A 19,072-nucleotide genomic window follows, 5' to 3' on the forward strand; every position below is an offset into this window, starting at 1 on the left:
CACAAAGCAACTGCTGAGCATTGGCATCTATGTAAAAACATTGGGAGCACTAGACTCTCCTTATGTAGTTTTACCACTTCAATTGCAACTGTTTAGCTATCCCAAACAGTGGTAGTGGCCACTGCAAATTTGTAGCCGCCTAAGTTTCAACAAGAGAGAGAATTGCGCAGCATAAGACAGGTTGTAATCACTAGACCGGTTGTTTTACCCTGCAAACACCACCTGACAACGTCGATTAAGCTGTGGATTCTAGGATGATGAATGAATCTCACAGTGTTCCCGTCCTTCCCTCTAACTTCACCTCCGTAATGGTATTTGGCAGCTCTCAGGACTTTAAGCTTCACCTCTTCTCAACCTCCACGTCCAAACACGAACCTTCACCTACCTCTAGCTCCCTCTCTCTCCCCAACTATCAATGTGTGCGCCTATTTTTAGATCACAGCCCGGCGGATCCTTTTACCTACCACCGGTTCAAGTTCACGAGGGGAAGCATGCGCGGCAGGTAAACACTTCCACCCAGGGACACACACTAGCAACTGTGGATTACACAAATGTGTTTATTTACTCACCTTCATGGATGTGTTGACTGAAGAACAATCCCAATAATCTACCTCCTCCTCCATCTATTTTCCCAACAGTAACAGATCTTCTTACTCCTCTCGTCTTCTCTCACTCGCTCCCGTGTCCTACAAAACAAGGTGGGTGTGTCTGTTAGAAACAAGCCAAAAAATGTGAGTAAAGAGGAGGAAGCACACGCCCACGTCTTGGCCGACTGCAGTCCTGCCCTGTTCCACGTGTAGGTGTGACTCAAAAAAAGGGGACAGTTTGACCGTAAAGCCCAAACATGGTTTAAGAAGTTAAGTTATGACAACTTCAGGGAAACCATGTGTCATTCTGAGAGTGTGTGTGTGAGGTGTTTTTCCCGCCTCAACAGCATGACTAAAACACAAATTCTGCACCTAGAGGCAAATTAATTTGTCTCGAAGTTAAGAGTGCCAATTTTTCAGGCAGTGGGAAAAGATCCAGGAACGTCTGTTAGGTTTTGTTCAGACCACTCCAGCAATCCCTGATCACGTTTGGACCAAGATAGTTCTGATCTCGACTTTTGAAGATTAACATCGCTTGTTTATCTCATTTATTTAAAAATTTCTGCAAAGGGTGTCAAACATGATGCTGAATTTGGCCCACTTTAACTTCTGATATCTCTCCAATCTGTCATCTACACCACCCTCTGATAATGAGAATGAAAGCAAATAAATGAGTGAGCAAAATCATTTTTATCTTGATCACATAGCTCATAACCCACTTCCACCAGAGCTCCTCCTGCGTACTCATCTGACATCATTCTGAAAATAGATTTCTCAGCTACTGTCCATGCTTTAAGTGCCTCAGATTAGTGCCTATTGACAGCAATGTCTGGCATGTGGTCATGATGTTGTGACTCCCATCATCCAATCTCCCTTTCAAATGCTCTTCTTTTAATCTCCAGCGACCGGAAACTACACAATGACGTAGGTGGTCATAATGTAATGGTCAGTATGGAACTGCAATCTTGGTTTTGTCTTCACCTGTTCATACAGAAAAACAAACAGCTAACTCACCAGTCTTTATTCATATTTACAGCTTCCACATGCATTCCATGACATAGAATCATCCATCATAATGAAGGTTTATAATCCAAATTTAAACCTTCACAACCCAACCACAGTCACTTGGTCAAGCTCCAGCTTTAAAACCAAAACCCTGCCATCACCAAGACGCACCTTCTATTCTTCAGTACTGAACTTTTGGATTCAATGTTTAGCTTCCCTGGCTTGCTAATTTATTTTTTTTAGGGTTTTTGTATCTAAACCTTCACATTGATGGTTCCACTCCACCAAGGAAGAACTAAGACTGTAGTGGATACATTCATGTGACTCAGTCAGAGTCAACAATTCCACAGATGTCATTCCATGGGGCATTTACTCTAGGGATACAACGACTAGTCTATATAGTTGACTGTAATTGACCAATCGCAGCTGGGACTATCAGGACAACAAACTATTCAAACTCCATCATCACTGCGTATAAGAATGAACAATGAACTGTGTGAACTGTGTGTATGTGTGTGTGTAGAAATGAGAATACTTATTCGAACATTGGAAAAAAAAATAACAATGCAGAATATGTTTTTATTTCTCTCAATGACAAAGAAAGCAATAACTTGTCAGGTCATTGTATGCAAGTCAAATTCAAATCTCAAATCATGAATAGCAAGTCAAAGTCAAGTCGAGTCATTTACCACTGTTTGTCAAGCAAGTCACAAGTCCTGGCGACTTAAGTCAGACTCAAGTGCTCCATCTCTGGTATGAACTATCTGTGTACTTGTTTCCTGAGCTTGTCGGAAGCTGTACAAGTATTAATTCTGCCTTTATTTTCTCTGTCTACTTCTGTTTTCTATCTATCTCTCCATGGGTTTCACCACTGGCACACAGCTGGAACCTTTCTGCAATGCATCCCTGCGGCTATATGAACCGCCAGATTCCAGACCTGTGTGGCAGACTGTCCGTGTTTCCAGGCTTGGTCATTTCGATAATCGAGCTTGTATATCCCACATGCCTACTATTGCCGCGTACATTGTTCATTTAGATTTTTGAATTTCAACTCAGTTCTTGAGTGTTTTTGGGATCATGGTGCGAGTTAATACCTTGTTCTGCTTTTGTTTTCACATCTTCCAGCCCCCTTGGTTGTTCTCATTTATTTATGGTTGTTGCTTACTGTTTGGAACATGACTGTTCTCCATTTACTCTCGCATGTCATTTGACTATAATCACCTGGACTTGGGTTCCGCCCAGCCCGGCACCATGACATTCACAGCTGGCTTGACTGCTGCACTGATTTGCTGGAGGAGTTTGTATGAGTCTTGAGCTTCGAGCATGCCGTGCCTGAACTCCATTGTCTTCCACATATAGTACCAGCCTAAGCTCAGGCAGGTTTTCAGATGTTCCATTTTCAACATTTTGTGATATTCAAATTTGTTTTTTTGATTTGGCTTTCAGACCACTATTTTTGGAATTAAAATGTTTAGTTGCTTGTGTGACTGGTCCCCCACAAAATCATCATCACGTTCCTCCGTTCAAAATTCCAGTCACCTTCCAGACAACACTAACTGTGAAGTGGTTAGATCACATAGTGTAAGCAATGTCGATGGTGTATCTGGCACTCAAATTATTAATCGCAGTGAATACATGAATTGAGAATCGCTCAAGAATGCGCAGATTACTGCCAAGTTAGGAGACAGGTGGTCTTTGTTATAAGACCGCTATCTCAAAAATGCAGTTTTTATGCTCAATATCAATATTTCCTGAAAATGTCATTGAAATCCATTGAGAACTTTCCCAGTCATTTGGCTAGCAGGCAAATGGGACTCAGCTGATCACATGACCTCCAGGCAGAGGTGGTTATGCAAAAGCTCAGGAACGTGGCTGGACAGGAAACTCTTGATGAAACCTGGGAAACGATTCAAGTAATTATTGCATTTAAAATAAATAAAAGATATTAGACAAAAGATGAAATAAAGATATTTGTTATAGATTACATATTTGAAAAAAAAACACGTTGGTCTAAATCCTCAAAAATAGTTTGAATTTACAGAAACATTATTGGGATTTTGATGCCTTTGAGCACAACATTAAAAACCGAAAAATAGGGCCAAAAGACATACAAATATAGGAGAGTGCAAAGGTTTCAGAGAATCTCCCATCTGTCTCCAGTAAGTGAACTAACTGGGTCGCTGCACTAAACACAAAACCAGCTGCTTCAGAGAAGCCTCCAATTAGATCTTACAATCTATGGCCACAAAACACAAACACACACAGCGAAGCAAAGTGTGTCATAGTAGGAGAAAAAACAGAGTTCTCCCAAATGAAGCCGCTGGCTGACACACCTACTTACGTCAGGTGAACTTCAGTGATGCTACCTGCAGTTGAGGGTGTGAATCGGTGTGTTTGTATTGTGCGTGGGATCACTTTTTTTTTTTTTTTTTTTTTTTTAAGAAATGTAGCGTTGCAACACAAAGGTTGTGACACACCCTCATCATTGCATCCCGGTAAAGCGACAATGCTCCCAAGCTACATACTTTAGATGGATGTGTTGGGGCATAGTCAGTAAATGCCATTTGAAGCGTGTGCTTAATAATCAAAACATAATCATCATGAGGCTTTTCAAAAATTGATTCTGACAGAGAAACTTCAACATGACTGGAGAAGAGAATTCAAAATTCAACTAACTGTAACACAACTGACTGACAGTGAGACAGAGCTTACATACAACCACTGTTGGGAATAAGGACCAGAAATTATGAAAAACCGATGTTCACTTTGCTCCTTGGCAATCTCTGCAATGTGAGGAAATGTCGACTGAACTGTATGTATTGTAACAATTATGAAGCTATGTTATTTCATTGTTCAGTTTGTCATGTAAGGTATTTACAATGTGTTAGAGGAAATTGAAAGGTTCATCGTTGCAGTGGTGAATATGAGTACAAGACAGAATTGAATGAGAAAAGTAGGTCTCATGACACCATGGGGAGGTGTGCTCACGTTGTCTATTAATTCATGAATCGCTTGTGTCTCATTGAAAATGCCAAACAAGAGGCACTAACATTACTGGACCCACACACACATGCCTTGGGCACATCTTGGTCTATAATTTTTGCAAAAACTTTTGCATGCTTTTGGTACTCTGGATTCTTCTCACAGGAGCAGGGTTGACAGATGACTGTAAACTGACCAGTGACAGTGTGTGAGTGAGTGGTCCTCTGTCTATATGTGGCTTGTGACGGCCAAGAATCCTGGGAGTCCGCTGCCTCTTGCTCTACGTGAATGAAATTTCGGTTGGTTAAGCTTATCACTTTTAGTGCTGTCTGGACTTAAAGTGACTTATTTTATCGCTACACCCTGATTCATTCACTTTATTCATGCACAGACTGAATCAGACGATCAAATTAATGACAGTCAGACGTCCAGTTGGCGAGGAGATCTGTCCAAATTCTGATGTTTCCAAGTAACACAACTCGAGACAAATCGAGACGCGAACGACTGACTGGAAACTGAAAGAGCTTCTGAGATGAAGTGTTCGGTGGAGGTTTAAAGAAACAGACAGGAAGAGGGAGCGGGAGCAGATCCACTTCACTCTTGTACCAAAACCACAGAATTGGTCATAAACAACAAAGCATGCCTTCCAGTTACTGTCACACACTGTGGCTTCTGTGTGCCTGTGTTTGCGTGTGTGTGAGTGAGAGTGTTTGACAGGTGCGGTGTACAACAGGAAGTGAGTGCGTGATAAGGAATTCCAAACGCCTTCAGTTATGATGGAGGGAAACCACAGAAGACAGTTTATATCAGTACCCCCCCCCTCCCACACACACACACACACACATTCATATTTCTATCCTTGTTAGGACTTTTGGAGGTTTCTCATTGCCATAATGCTTTCCCCAGCCTCTCACCCTCAACTAAACCATCCAAAACAAATGGCTAAACTTAACCAGGACTCAGGAACAAACTTAACCCAATGACCAATGACCTGGTTATTTTGAACTTTTGAACTCTCAAATTTAGGCTTAACCTTGTTGGGACCGGCCAAATGGCCCTAACCCCCCCAAATGTCCTCACAAGAAGGTCATTTTCCCAGAATTGCACCCCCCGCACCCCACACACACACATACAGAAAACACATCAGCATGAATCACAACCAGCTCTCCCTGTGTGTGTGCGTCCCTCTGCTCATCATGAACCTTCACCTAATTCCGTATTGTTGCCTTCTCATCCTGGGCCACCTGATACTCGTGTGGTTTGGACTTCTTACCCACAATGCAGAGCGTTACATTTCACGTTTAGAACTGGGAAACGTCTCTTCTTGCTGAAACTTCAAGGCCTGGAAATAATGATGTATATACTGCGGGAGGTTCTCAGCAACTGTAAATCAAATCAGCATAGGATAGTCGTCTTCCCACTACACCACTGTGCCACAACCACTTTAGCTAATACGAAACAGAATTTATGCAGTGGCATTTCACATCCGCTTTTGCTAGCAAAGCACATGTCCAAGCAGATTTAATACAGCTAGAATTCAACATGGACACAGAAATCTGAGGAAAATTCCTAGGCTTTTCCTTGGACCACGATATTTAATCATTAAGAAATTATAGCAAATTCGTATTCGTAAAATAACGGAAGATGACAGCATCACTAACCACAGTTTCACTGCTTAAGACCAAAGCTCCTGGCCGAGCATACATCGCATATCTCCATATGGTATATCTGATTAGCCTTCAGTGTCAATTATATCCTGCCATATAAACTCCATGCATTTAGAATAATAATAATACATGGACTTTATAAACCCACACCTGGCTTTATAAACCATGTTACAAAACAGTGAAACACAGTGTGACATAAATATGATGAATTGATACGACTGGAATTAATGTGAGTGAATACAGTACAGATGTAAGGAAGAAAAAAAATCCTATCACACTTATGCTTTACTCATATGAGTGAGAGGAAAGACATGTCCAAATACTTAAATAATTGAGGAAAATACATGTACATGCAAAATGAAGGAAAACGTAAAATTAAAATGATAAGTTTGCATATTAGGAGGCAATGAAACCCCAAATGTAATAAACACACACACACACACACACACACACACACACACACACACACACACACACACACACACATATATATATATATATATAAATTATCATTAATATAATGTGATATAGTGAATAATTAAATGAGACCTCCAAAATGACAAGAAAATGTATTCTAAAAATCTATACATATCCTAGCATTTTTTTGTATTTTTAAAATTTCAATTTCATTTATAAGCACTTTATTCGTTTACTTTTACCTTTTACATTTTACATAATATATTGTCATATTTCTTCCACTTTTGCGTATCTTTACACCAAGTAGTTTTGTGTAATGCCAACAAATGAAAATAGTCATTATGGGATGTATAGAGTTGGCACGCTGACGATGAACACTAAGGCCTTCCAATGACACTTTGGGTAGGACTTCATTTTAAAAAAGTTGGTTTTCACATTGATTGATCTTATTTAAATATTCAACACCAGAATGATCAAATCTAAGTTGAATCTGTACACGTAAGTTTAACCATCAGGGTAGAAGTGCCAGAGTGGACAGCGACTCTTTGCATGAAGTGCTCGGAGCAATGTTTTCGGTGCTTCGATCCTCAAGTCTCTGTCCATCAACACTATGTCTTTTACCCTCCTTCATAATGGATATCTTGGTTTCTAACATCATGTGGTGCACATGGAATTGGTGCATGCACTGCAATGTTCCCATTGAAGAAAATACTAATCTGTGTTGTTTGGAGTGATTTTTTTTTGTCTGTAATGAATTCATCACAATGGACCTAGTCCCAGCCCAAGATGACACACAATCTGACAATCACAGCTAATGTCATACAGATGCAATAATTATTTCCTGCATCAATGAGGTTGAACAGAAAAACAAAATTTATAACACATATGTGACAGAAAAAACATCTCCACCGCAATTTTGTTCATCACGGCCCTTCTTAAAAATGAGTGAAGATTATTTATTCATTAGATCAATACTTTTTTCTCGTTTTTACCTTTTGCAAGTGGTCACGCTCCAGCAACTCTGACAACAATCCGGTCTCGGGAAAACAACACACACGTCCACACACACCTACGTGGTGTTGTCGTGGTGGCAGAGGCAAAGTTCACCATGAGAAGGAGTGGCCAGAGAACACACACACACACACACAAACACTCAGGTAGGATCATGTTATTCGCCCACACACACATATCTCCTGCCATTCCACCACTCTGAAAGATGAGAGACAACATGAAACACTTACCAGCTGGTGTGCAGTCCAGTTGTGGGTCATTTTGGTTTGCTAATTCGAGCATCTGCAATATATATTGACCTCAAGTGAAGCCTGAAATAGAAGGAGAGAGAGGGAGCCGTGTTATATAAGAAGGGCAGCATCTCTTAACGGCCTGCCATTTATTATCAACGACGAGGCCTCCACTCAACATCCCAGAGGGGGAGAACAGGCGGTTACATAAACGGCGCTCATCATAAACAGACATTTGAAGTCATAAAAAGATTAGCATCTGTCCATCGCCGATTGAGGTTGTGTGAAATATATGTTCCAGTAGTGCGAGTAAAGTACTGGGAAATTGTTCGCTTGTTTCTTGATGGAAATGTTTCTGGTGATGGAAATGAATTATTTCCATCACCAAAGGTGACTCCTTGTATAATGAGTCTATATGAGTGTATTTCAAATAAAATTATCCTGGCATTTCATCAAACCAATAATTAATTATTAATATTATTAAATAATAAATGCATCTTGCTATAATAAATGCACCGTTAACCATGCAAACTCCACCCAGAAAGGATCCAGAACTGGATTTATTATTATTAATAATAATAATCAGAGGTATATATATTGTAGCAAGCAGTGGTCAGAGATGACACAATGGGTTGTCTTTCTGCATCCGCAGGAACTCACAGATGCTCTTTATTGAAAGCAACCGAACTGCAGAAAACAGTGAACACAGCGAAGGCATAAAACGCAACAGCCACTTGAATTATGGTGCCCCAACATCTGAAAACTACCAATTGCATCATGGGTAGTCCACATCACTTCTGAATACAGCAGTCCACCTCTCAGTTGCTACATAATATATATATATATATATATAATAATATATAAATACAACAACTAAAGAATATATAATTGGTTTTCTAACAAAAATCTTAAATGCTAATTAAGAATATTATGTTGATTTTGTCAGTATACATCACAAGTATGTAGAAACAAACAAGCAGAGGAGTAGATCACTTTTTTGGGGGAATCATCACAATTTTCTGCAAAACAAAAAATTCTATTAGCCATTCATAAACCGACGCATTACACAATCTAAGCAATATTATAATATTGCGTCAAGAAAAATAACTTTTTTCAGATTTTGAAAAGTCTGGAAATTTAGAATACTTCATTTGATCAAGAAAAAATAATAAATATAAAGAAAGATGCATTAGTCACAGTTAAGCTATTGTGTGGTTCGATTGAAACTCGTCGTGATGATGGCTCATATCACAAACTCCACCTGAGTCATTTCTGTTTGGACACACTTGTGTCACTGCGGCAGTAGCAGCTTTGCAGAGCAGCAACGGAAAGTGTCCAAGTCGGCAGTTGAAATGCAGACATGCAGAGTCATGTCTCCTTTGTGACTTCCTGCAGATTGCGCTAACTCAACACCTCTGTATGTTAAATTAGATTTTTCCAGCTTTCTGCTAAAAAGTCAAGATGTTGAGACGGAATCTCAAATAGCAGGAGATTTGTCTCCTTCATTCTTAGTTTCTTAGTAGCTGCAGGTACTGAAATACTGAGGCAGTATGGTGCCCAAATGAGCGCTAGTTGAGAGTAGAAATATTGTAAAAGTCGGAGTAATTTTAGGCATGAATGCAATGATGTCACTGATACTGAGCATAACAGTATAGTGCAAACACTATTAGCATCATGGCTATTCATTAAAAAGTCAAAAAATGTGACCTTCCCGCTGCTGTGTTGGCTAAACACTGCTGACAGAAATTTCAAAAGCATCCAGTGACGTTAGCGCTGCTCTCAAACCTCTTTTTTTTAAATGTTGACATCACTGCTGCTGACATCACGGTGCTCCTCCTGCCACATGGGATCATGAACGAAACAAAGACCATGAATCACTGACCGTGTGAGCTCGACTTCACATTCAGAGAGAAGAGGAACATAAACATGTCAAGTCAGAGAAGCGGAGGAGACAGAGATACAAAAGCAGGTTGAGTCATCCTCAAGTGAATCAGACTAAATTAAATCACTCATTCATTTTTAAGGCTCATCTTCAGTCTGTGGGGGAAATAGTTCTTTCAGAGGTCTGCAGTATTTTTTTTGGTCTTTCTCAAGAAACATGGCACATCACCAGATGTTTTGTCAACTAGGTTGTGACCGCTCACCCCCATGTTGCAAACATGGAACTCATCTGTGCCGCCATCCTTCCATTTAATGGCGTAGTCTGGTCATTTTTGCAAAATAATACTTAGTGTGAAAATTTTTGAAGCATGAAGTCAAGCAGCCAACCAAACAGGTGCCACAAGAAACATGAAATCCAGATAGATCCAAACCACAGAACACAGGAAGTGATTATTCAGAAACAGATTTCTAAGAAACTGAGACTCTGAAACTGAGAAAGTGAGCAAACACAATTTGCCCGCTCTTTAAGAAGCTGCTACTTACTAAGACCAAACATCAGTTTCTGACTCACCCTGAAAGTTCAGAAGAAACCAACGTCAGCTCACCAACCACAACCTGACCACACTGTTGTGTAACTTGTGATTCACTATCTATAGACTCTGAACACAATGTATGCATGTGTAGGTTCGGTATATGCGTAAATGAAACCGAAGACAAGACGTTGAACTGCCCCTGTGCTGTATATGTATATGTGGTGTCCACTAGAGGGCTTCCTCAGGTTCTCTGATAACCACAGTTGTACTGTGATGCAGAAGCCTCTGTGGGGCCAGTCAGAGAGAAAATAAGGAAAACTTTGGGAAAGACATCTTTTGAATAATGTGTCCTGGACCCTCCCTAACTCTCCCACATGAAGTGTACAGACAGGCAGTGTTCAGGCAGATCTGGGATGCCCTGGAGAGATTATGCCTCTCACTCAATCAGGGAATGACTTTGTATTCTGCCCGACGGGCTGGCAGAAGATTTTGAGGGCCACTTTGCTTCAAATGCTGCCCTTGCAACCTCACCACAGAGGAGAAGAGAAATCAAGCTGCTTGCATTGAAAGTTAAGGCAGATGGCATAAACAATTTCAACAGAAGCGAATCTAAGTGTGAAGCCATCAATTTTCCGCTTCTTCTCAAGCGATCCTTGTTTTCTTATCAGAGCTGGATCGAGTTACTCTACTTATTATCAGTTTCCCGTGACCAGGGGAGGAGAATGAAGTGTTTTCATACGTCATTTAAGCTGGGAGTTCAAAGGCAAATATGGCACACACAAAACCACCACTGAACCAATACCATCTTTCTGAAATTATTATATTTAAAGATATTTATTTCAAGATTTTTAAATGATCTTCCACTGAGCAGCTTAAATTTTCTAATCACAAAAAGTAATTGATAACCAGTGCTGTGTGATATCACAAGACTTCAGACGTTATTTGGGAGTAAATGAGCTTGGTGCATTGGGTAAGGGAAAATTAAGTCAGAAATTCTTTTGGGGAGGCAACCGGGTGCATATTGGTGAAGTGGAGTACAACAAGCAGTCGGCCCTCAACTACAGGTCACAGTAACAGCCCATAAGTGCTCAGTATTTATAGACTTTAGCTAGGTCTCTAATACATCCATATGTTTCACCAATATTTTCAAGTGTTCACAGCAAGACTTTGTGACTCAATGATCCTGGCATGTGACTGGCTCTGAATTTGACTCCTGTCACTGGTGGTTGTCTCCAACTGGTACAACTGCAGTTCCTTCAGTCCACACATAAAGCCTAAAACCCCTGCTTTCCAATGCTGTGTTTCCATGGCAACCGGTTGTCAGGAAGTGAGGACAGGTGCTGATGAGACGTGCAAAACAGTTTCCCTTAATAAGCTAATATCTGCTTAAGCGCATATGAACTGTAAACATGGCAAAAGTGAAGAGAAGCACAGTGATTCATCACGAAAGGAAGAGAGACTTCCCATCACATATGCGCCGTTCATTATCTCGGATTTAATGAGCATTCCTCGCTCTCCTCCTGACCCCCGGACATCAACGAGCAGGGGAAGAGATCACGTTTGAAGTTCGTGGACAGCTATGTGGACAATAATGCACCCACCTCTTGCCCTTTGAGGGTGGTGTAGACTCTGACTCCAGGTCTCTGAGCCAATGTTAATGACTGAATCAGACAACTGCTCGTGCTATACAAGTGAGCCATTCCAGAATCGTACCAGAAAATGAAAGATGTGAGGAATTTATACTCTGCACAAAAACGTCAACACAATAAGGTCATGCTAGTCTTTTACAGCACTTCACAAAATGAAACCCCATCAGGATAAAATGGCGCTCATTGTATATGGAGTGGCAGGAGGGCCAAAATCCCAAATCATGTATAAAATTTTAAATTTAATATAAAAGAAAAAATTATGGAAAGAAATGTGGAAATGTTGAGTACCGCTGAGCAGAACTGAAGGCTTTACTCTGAAAGTTAAAAAATATTGTAGGAAAAAATGTTGAATTTGCTGAGAAAAAAAATTATTAGTGAATAATAAATTATATCATCTTTCTCGCACTATAAGCCACAAAAAAAACTTCAAAATATGAGACAAGGTGGTCAACTTGTGAGTAAAAATAGTAATTATGAACAGGTAAACCAGCTGACTGATCTACATTCCTACAGTCACCTGTGTTCATGACCTTTGAGTAGTGAACAAAAGATCAAGCGGTCAAATTGGATTGTAATGCAGGCTGTCTCAACTCTCTCTAAGAGAAAACATAGTCACCCAGAAGGGACTCGAGGTAGGTGGCTAGGGTATCTTGTCATGATGTCTCTCAGATGCCTCATAAATAGGGTGTTATAGAGATTTCCTGATCTTGGTTTTATGGAGGATGATGTAGAGAAGGGTAACGCTGAACTGAGATGTAAAAAATATTACATATTTTGTATGTTGTTATTGTTGTGATAATATTGTTATTCTTAAAAAAATGACATTTAATTTTAAGAGCTAAAGAATGAGATAAAATCCATTTCAACTGTCTGAAAAAAAACAATGACCTTAAAAAACATTTTTCCGATTTTTGAGAGCCAACTAAAACTGATGAGACGCCTTCTTATAGCTTTTAGTTGTGATGGTTATAAGTTCCTTTTTAATCATGTTTTCAAAACCAACAGACCATTGAGCTAATACATAATTGTTGTCAGTCTTAATTATACGATTAACATCTAAGTTATTACTGTGTTGTGCCTGACAGACCCAAGGGTGAGAAGACAAGAGGTGACACTGTCCAGAAGTCACAAGCACTTCCTCAACATCACTGAGTCTTTTTCAGTGGTGAGTCACTGTATTCAGCAGCAGGTCGCCTCCACCTCCAACTCAATGCAGAATAATGAAGGAAAATACACATCCGAGAAACATGGTGTTGTGACAAATGTAAAACATATCTTATCAGATTGCAATTCAGGTCACCTCCTATCTCATCTGAGATTGGATATGTTCTTAGAAACACACGAGCAGATGTGACCACAATACCAGAGCAAAACCCGGCGCTTCCTGATAACACCGGCGTCCAAACACGTGACTTCAGCAGAGGCAGAGGTGTTTGTGTTGTGCAAGCGTTTTCATTAATATCAAATGAGGTCAACAACGCACCCGCTGGTATGGCCTCCTGAGACTCAAACACTTCCTGCCCCCTGGTCACAAAGTCATGCCCAATCCACCACAAGGTGTCACCGAATACTTAAAGAGGCAGTACAGAATTTGTTTGACGCTGTTTCTGGGGTCCTTCTACAGTTGTCAGGGGTCAGCTGTCAGCCTCTTCCACTTGCTCTGACAGTGACAAGAAGCAGTGTTAAAATTGTCTTGAGGATGCTAAGGTTTTTAATTGGGAGCGAGTCAGACGGACAAGATTGCAATGTGACAGAAGTTCAGACTCAGATGGTTAGGACTGGGGAGAATATGGACATGATGGACAAACAATAATAGAAATGAAAAGGAGTGAAAGGAGATTGCTACAACATTTGGCAAAATGTTTGAAGAAGGCAAAAGAGTAAACCCATTTGATTGTAATCTTCAGGTTGAAAATGAAATGGAAAACTTGGGCCTAAATTACAGTTCCAGGTTTATGGGAAAGAAACACTGCAGATATGACGAAACACGCACGCACACAGACGAGCACACCAGGATGTATTTAAGCTCTGTGCTTCAATCAGTGTTAACTCTGTCAATACAGCACTTGCATGAGCCTGAAGGATAATAAGACCTGAAAAGCTGCGTGTTTGATTTCCCAAGCTCAGGGACAGCTTCATGGACGGAGGGACACACACACAGACACACACATGCCTCAAGCACAAATGTTACGCAACCCATAGCCACGTGTTGCCGTGGGAACAGGGAAGGAGCTGAGGTGGTGGGAGGTGGAGAGACAGAGACCAGACAGAGAAAGAAAGAGAATGACTAAGCAGAGATGAAGAGGATCGATACGATATAACAGTTTTAAAGACATTACACGCACTCGACTACATTGCCCGCAGCTTGTACAAATAGAAACACATGTACATATATATATATATATATATATATATATATATATATATATATATATATATATATATATATATATATATATATATATGACTTGGTGGGCATATATATATATATATATATATATATATATATATATATATATATATATATATATATATATATATTAGTCTCCCGTTAGTCTCTTAATCTTACGGGAGACTAAGATACTTTCGTTGTATGTATTTATTTATTTCAGTTATTTTAGTAAAGAGTGGATTAAATCTCTTGATTTCAGTTCCACTCAGCTGTGGTTAGGCTTTCAGGTTGTTGTGTTTCACGTTCAAGTTTTGAGACATTTGACATAATTCCTCCCACTTAATCCCTTGACAGTACATAAAACCCAAGGCTCAGGGCAAGAACCTGCCCACCAAGTCATTTCAATGGCTTGCAAGTTGCTCGAAATGTGTATCATTGGTTCAATCTCAGTGGGTAGCGAAGTATGACATCTTCTAATTTTGGCTCAATGCAGTGCAATGCAATGATCAGAATGCTAAATTTAGCCTAAACAAAGACACAAACCGTTCACTTTTGTTGCATTCTGACAGATATCAATTTTGTTCTATTATTTTGACAATCCCTTGACAGGGTTGCAAGGGAATGAAGCCATCCTGGGTAAGTTACTAGTCCCATCGCAGTATCTATAGATGTTTTATAATTATCAATTAATCTCAACATGTTTCATAAATGTGGGAGGAAAGCAAACTAGGAAACAAGCAGATTCGGACCAGAAACCAAGCTGGTAGGTTGTGGCCATTAACTCAATTTCTATTTATTATGATACTAAATGAAGGATATAATACAGCTGCATACACAGTACAACACATTAGATTTGCGCCACATAAAGTAATGATGTAGAAACGTAACAATTTTAGTTGACATATTTGAAAGGATGTTTACACTTTGGATTGAGAACACATATTAGCTATTAATAATCAAATTACCTGCTTATTAACTGTTAATAATGAGTAATTATGTTGCTGTTTAAAGTGAGCTTTCAGTGACTATTCTAGAGTAAAATATAGTCAGGCTTAACAAGACACTTATCAGTACTTTATATAGAGTAATAGCAGGCTAATATGCTGGTAATAGACATATAAATAAGTGGTTTATTTATGGTGATATATGCTCCCTAATCTAAAGTTTAACCAAAAGGACGAAAGACTGTGCCCCTGTATTTGTTTGTGTTCCACCGGCTGCAGGACGCGCTTATTCTTTTATGCAAAACAAAGGATCACCGATTCCGTACTTCACAACGACATAATGGACACAATTTAACCACAGCATTGTGCTTTAACTGTAATTTAGTTGAAGTCGTTTAATGTTATTGACTTGAATTCAACAAAACAGTTCTGATCTGTTCTGATAGTTGCCTCCTCTCTCGTCGTCTTGTACATTTCACCCCGACCCAAAACTGACAGAGAAACACAGCATGAGTAAAATATGGTACGAAGAACATCGGCGAAAGAAACAGCAGCATGAGTCTTGTGCAGAGTTCCAGTGAAAGTGCTGTGTGACATCAGGAGATAAAGAGGAAATGCTATAAACAGCAAGTGTTCCGGGTTCATTTTCCAGAATCTAGGCCAGCCATGATGACGTAAAAGCATCCGAGCAGAGGGAGGAAGGTGTTGCATTGGCGACGTGTTTGATGAGAGATTAGCAAGTATCAGCGCGTTTGTGTGGGAAATAACTGACAGATCAGAGTCGGACCAGAGCTTCAGTCAGAACTCAGATTCTCTGAGGTTATTTGAAAAAGAGGATCATGAAAACAGAAGCTGCTTCCATTATTTGTTTGCCCACACATGTATGATACTGAGTAATGAAAATGCTATCAAGGCTTGGTGTTTTAAAAGCACAGCAAGGACCTTATAGTGACCACGGTCCTAAAAACTGCAATCCACTCTGCAGGTGCCCCTGAAGGATAGACTGCTTTTAAATATCCAGCAAACCTGCTTCCAGTTAAATATTTGTGTGTTCCATGAGAATAAGTTCAATCGGTCGAGTCTTTGGTCACTCTGGTGACCGGTACCGGTCCAGGACAAACACAGACGACAGTCCAAGAGAAACACTTCAAAAAACAGCTGTATAAACAAACAGGCAAAGTTACCGGATCAAATAGTTTCTGGGAGCAAAAAGACAATTTATTGACTTTCTTGTTTACACGCTTCAACAATTTGCCCTCACATGTTTCCGTTGACCCCTCAAACCTCAATGCATACTTACACAGTCACTGTCACGCCTGAGGGACGAGGTCATTGTCCCTTGTCTCAAGTTCTCTAAAGTGGGTGATCGCTGTGGGAGAGCCAGGTCAGGTGGCTCGCAGATGACACAACATTGCCACACGAGAGAACAGTCTGAACTTCCGCTGATAACAGCGGACCACAATTGGTCTGCTCATCCTGGCACCTTCCCCAGCCTCCGCTGACCTTTGGTTAAAGTGGTCTGCGGGCCAGTGAAACGAGAACTTCCCTCTTTTTTAGAGTTGTGGTTTGGAGCAGAGGCAGCGAGGAAAGATGACGCACACTCCGCACTTTCCCATCTGTGGTCGAATAAGAAGTGAATGTCCAGAGGAGGGACAGTTCATGTGACACGACTCTGGATCTTTGACCTACTTAGCTCCTGTGACAACATTTCTTCTGCCAAAGTCAAAGTTTGTCTTGACTTGAATACCTGAAGAGTTCCTTAACCACTCCTACTATTTAGTCTGCTAAGGCATCAAGAAACACACCTTTTATCAGTCAACGTCCACATGACCGATTATTACAAATAACTTCAACTATCAACCAGAATGACAAGGACTTACTCAGACACCCAATGATACCATGAGACAAACTATCTTCAGTCTCGCGTATGCGTGAGTATTTTTAAGAGTACTTTAAGTTGTTAACTGTTATCAAAGTTGATGGGAAATTAGATTTGTGACTCATGTTCATCTTCATCTCCAAGTTTGATCATCCTCCAGCAAAGTAGACCCAAACAGACGTTACGGCAGCATCAGCCATTTTCAGCTCCTCAGAGTCCACTTCACCGTCTCCTTAGCGCATCCCAATTTCTCCACAGTCGAATAGGAGGAGCGCAGATGTTAAACAGACATTGAAAACCGCACCTGAACCAACATATTTATTTTACTCATTGTACTCGATGACTTGCCCATTTCCTACCACAGAATGCTTTCATGGTTATCATCTGCGAATAAATGCAAAGCAGGCTTTTGTTTGCTAACATTTTAACATCTCTCTCCTCATTTCTCCTCTCGCCCAATTCCTTCTTCACTAATGAAGACAGCTTTCTCCTCCATTACCCTGCTGAGGTTTCATTTTACGTTCCCAGCAGCTATAGCGGGTCGCTGCCAACTTGGACTTTCCCTGCCAAGTCACCCTCCGTCCTGCTCAGCAATTCAATCTCTCACCTCTGACCAGACCTATTCCTTTCACAGCTCCGTCGCTTCAGCTCCACAGCAGCGCGGTGAGAAGTCTGAAAGAATTTGACAAAAATGGTGAACTTCCCTCTGCTTTCAACGTGAGGTCATTCCGCTAATTTTACAGTGCTGTAACTCGAGAGTCATCATGACTTGCTACGGTAAATTCCATGGTTGGACTGCATCCGTTTCCTCATGAAATATTTGTAAATGAAGAACTTGAAATTCTTCCTTGAGAAATTTGTGACATTGTAGTGACTTATTTCTACAATGCATTCAAAATTTAATTCATTATTATTATTATTATTGTTATTATTACTATGACAGTTGTTTTACTCATTTTCTAAAATGAGTTAAATGGCGACAAAGCTACAAATTGAGGGCTTCCTACTTTGACTATTATGTTTATTAGTTTTGTTGTGTTCACTTGCATTTTACTATTCATTGTCCATCCATTTAGCAGTCTTTATCATATATCACCATAAATAAACTACTTATCTTATCGACAGAATTCATTCAATTCAGAGCCATTGTGGGAGGAGCCCATGTCCATGCCATCAGGCTAAAGCAGGTTGGTCATGTTAGAGAGGCCACCAAGTTAAAAAACTGTAGATGCATCAGTTAAATTGGGAGGAAAAAATAGAGTGCTTCAAGGAATCCCACACAAGTGCTGGGACAACATACTAACTCTATGTATGTGGAAAGAACCCAGGCTTAACTTTCAAAGTTTGTCTCAATCTGGACTTGAAGTGGAGGCAATCTCATTGGAAGATCTACTCTACTAACCATGAAATCTGTTTTTTGCAGTTCATGTCGTCATTTTAAGTTATGGTAAGAGTTAGGTAATGTTTCATTGTATGCAGCGTTAATAATTTGTTGTTGAGCTTGGTCAATAATTGTTTATCATTTTTCAGTTGTGCTTAGTAATGAATCTGTATTTCTTTATTCTTGTTGTATAGTCATATTTAATATTTTTTGAACAGCCATAATTTCTGGAATTGTTATTTTGTTTAGAGATTTTTTTTTGCAGTCTTTGTTGAGTTAACTGTTTGCTTTGAGCATTTTCTTTTTGTAGGTTGTTCATTGTTGTGTTCAGTAAAATAATATCCATTAGCTGGAACGCATTTAAAGACTAAGAAATTGGAAGCTCAAATCTGGCTGATGTGTTTCTCCTAAATCTGGGAGACGGTAAAACCAACAATTAGTTTTGTCCACAGAAACAAACTTCCTCAGTGTAATTAAATATTCTCTCACACAGCTCATTGGTTGCTTCATAATC

General features: G+C 40.0%; 1 protein-coding gene across 2 annotated transcripts in view; it reads right to left on the minus strand.

Annotated features, from left to right (window-relative positions):
• net1 (neuroepithelial cell transforming 1) overlaps positions 1 to 19,072 on the minus strand; it is a 71,862-nt gene that overhangs the window by 44,817 nt on the left and 7,973 nt on the right. For both annotated transcript variants that reach the window (XM_053861288.1, XM_053861289.1), the window contains exons 2-3: positions 7,900 to 7,980; positions 570 to 686 (exon numbers count right to left, since the gene is read on the minus strand). The gene's annotated coding sequence lies outside the window, so the exon portion shown is untranslated. The remainder of the gene's footprint in view (positions 1 to 569; positions 687 to 7,899; positions 7,981 to 19,072) is intronic.

This window comes from Synchiropus splendidus, chromosome 4 (genome assembly GCF_027744825.2).
Source record: "Synchiropus splendidus isolate RoL2022-P1 chromosome 4, RoL_Sspl_1.0, whole genome shotgun sequence".
Lineage (NCBI taxonomy): Eukaryota > Metazoa > Chordata > Actinopteri > Syngnathiformes > Callionymidae > Synchiropus > Synchiropus splendidus.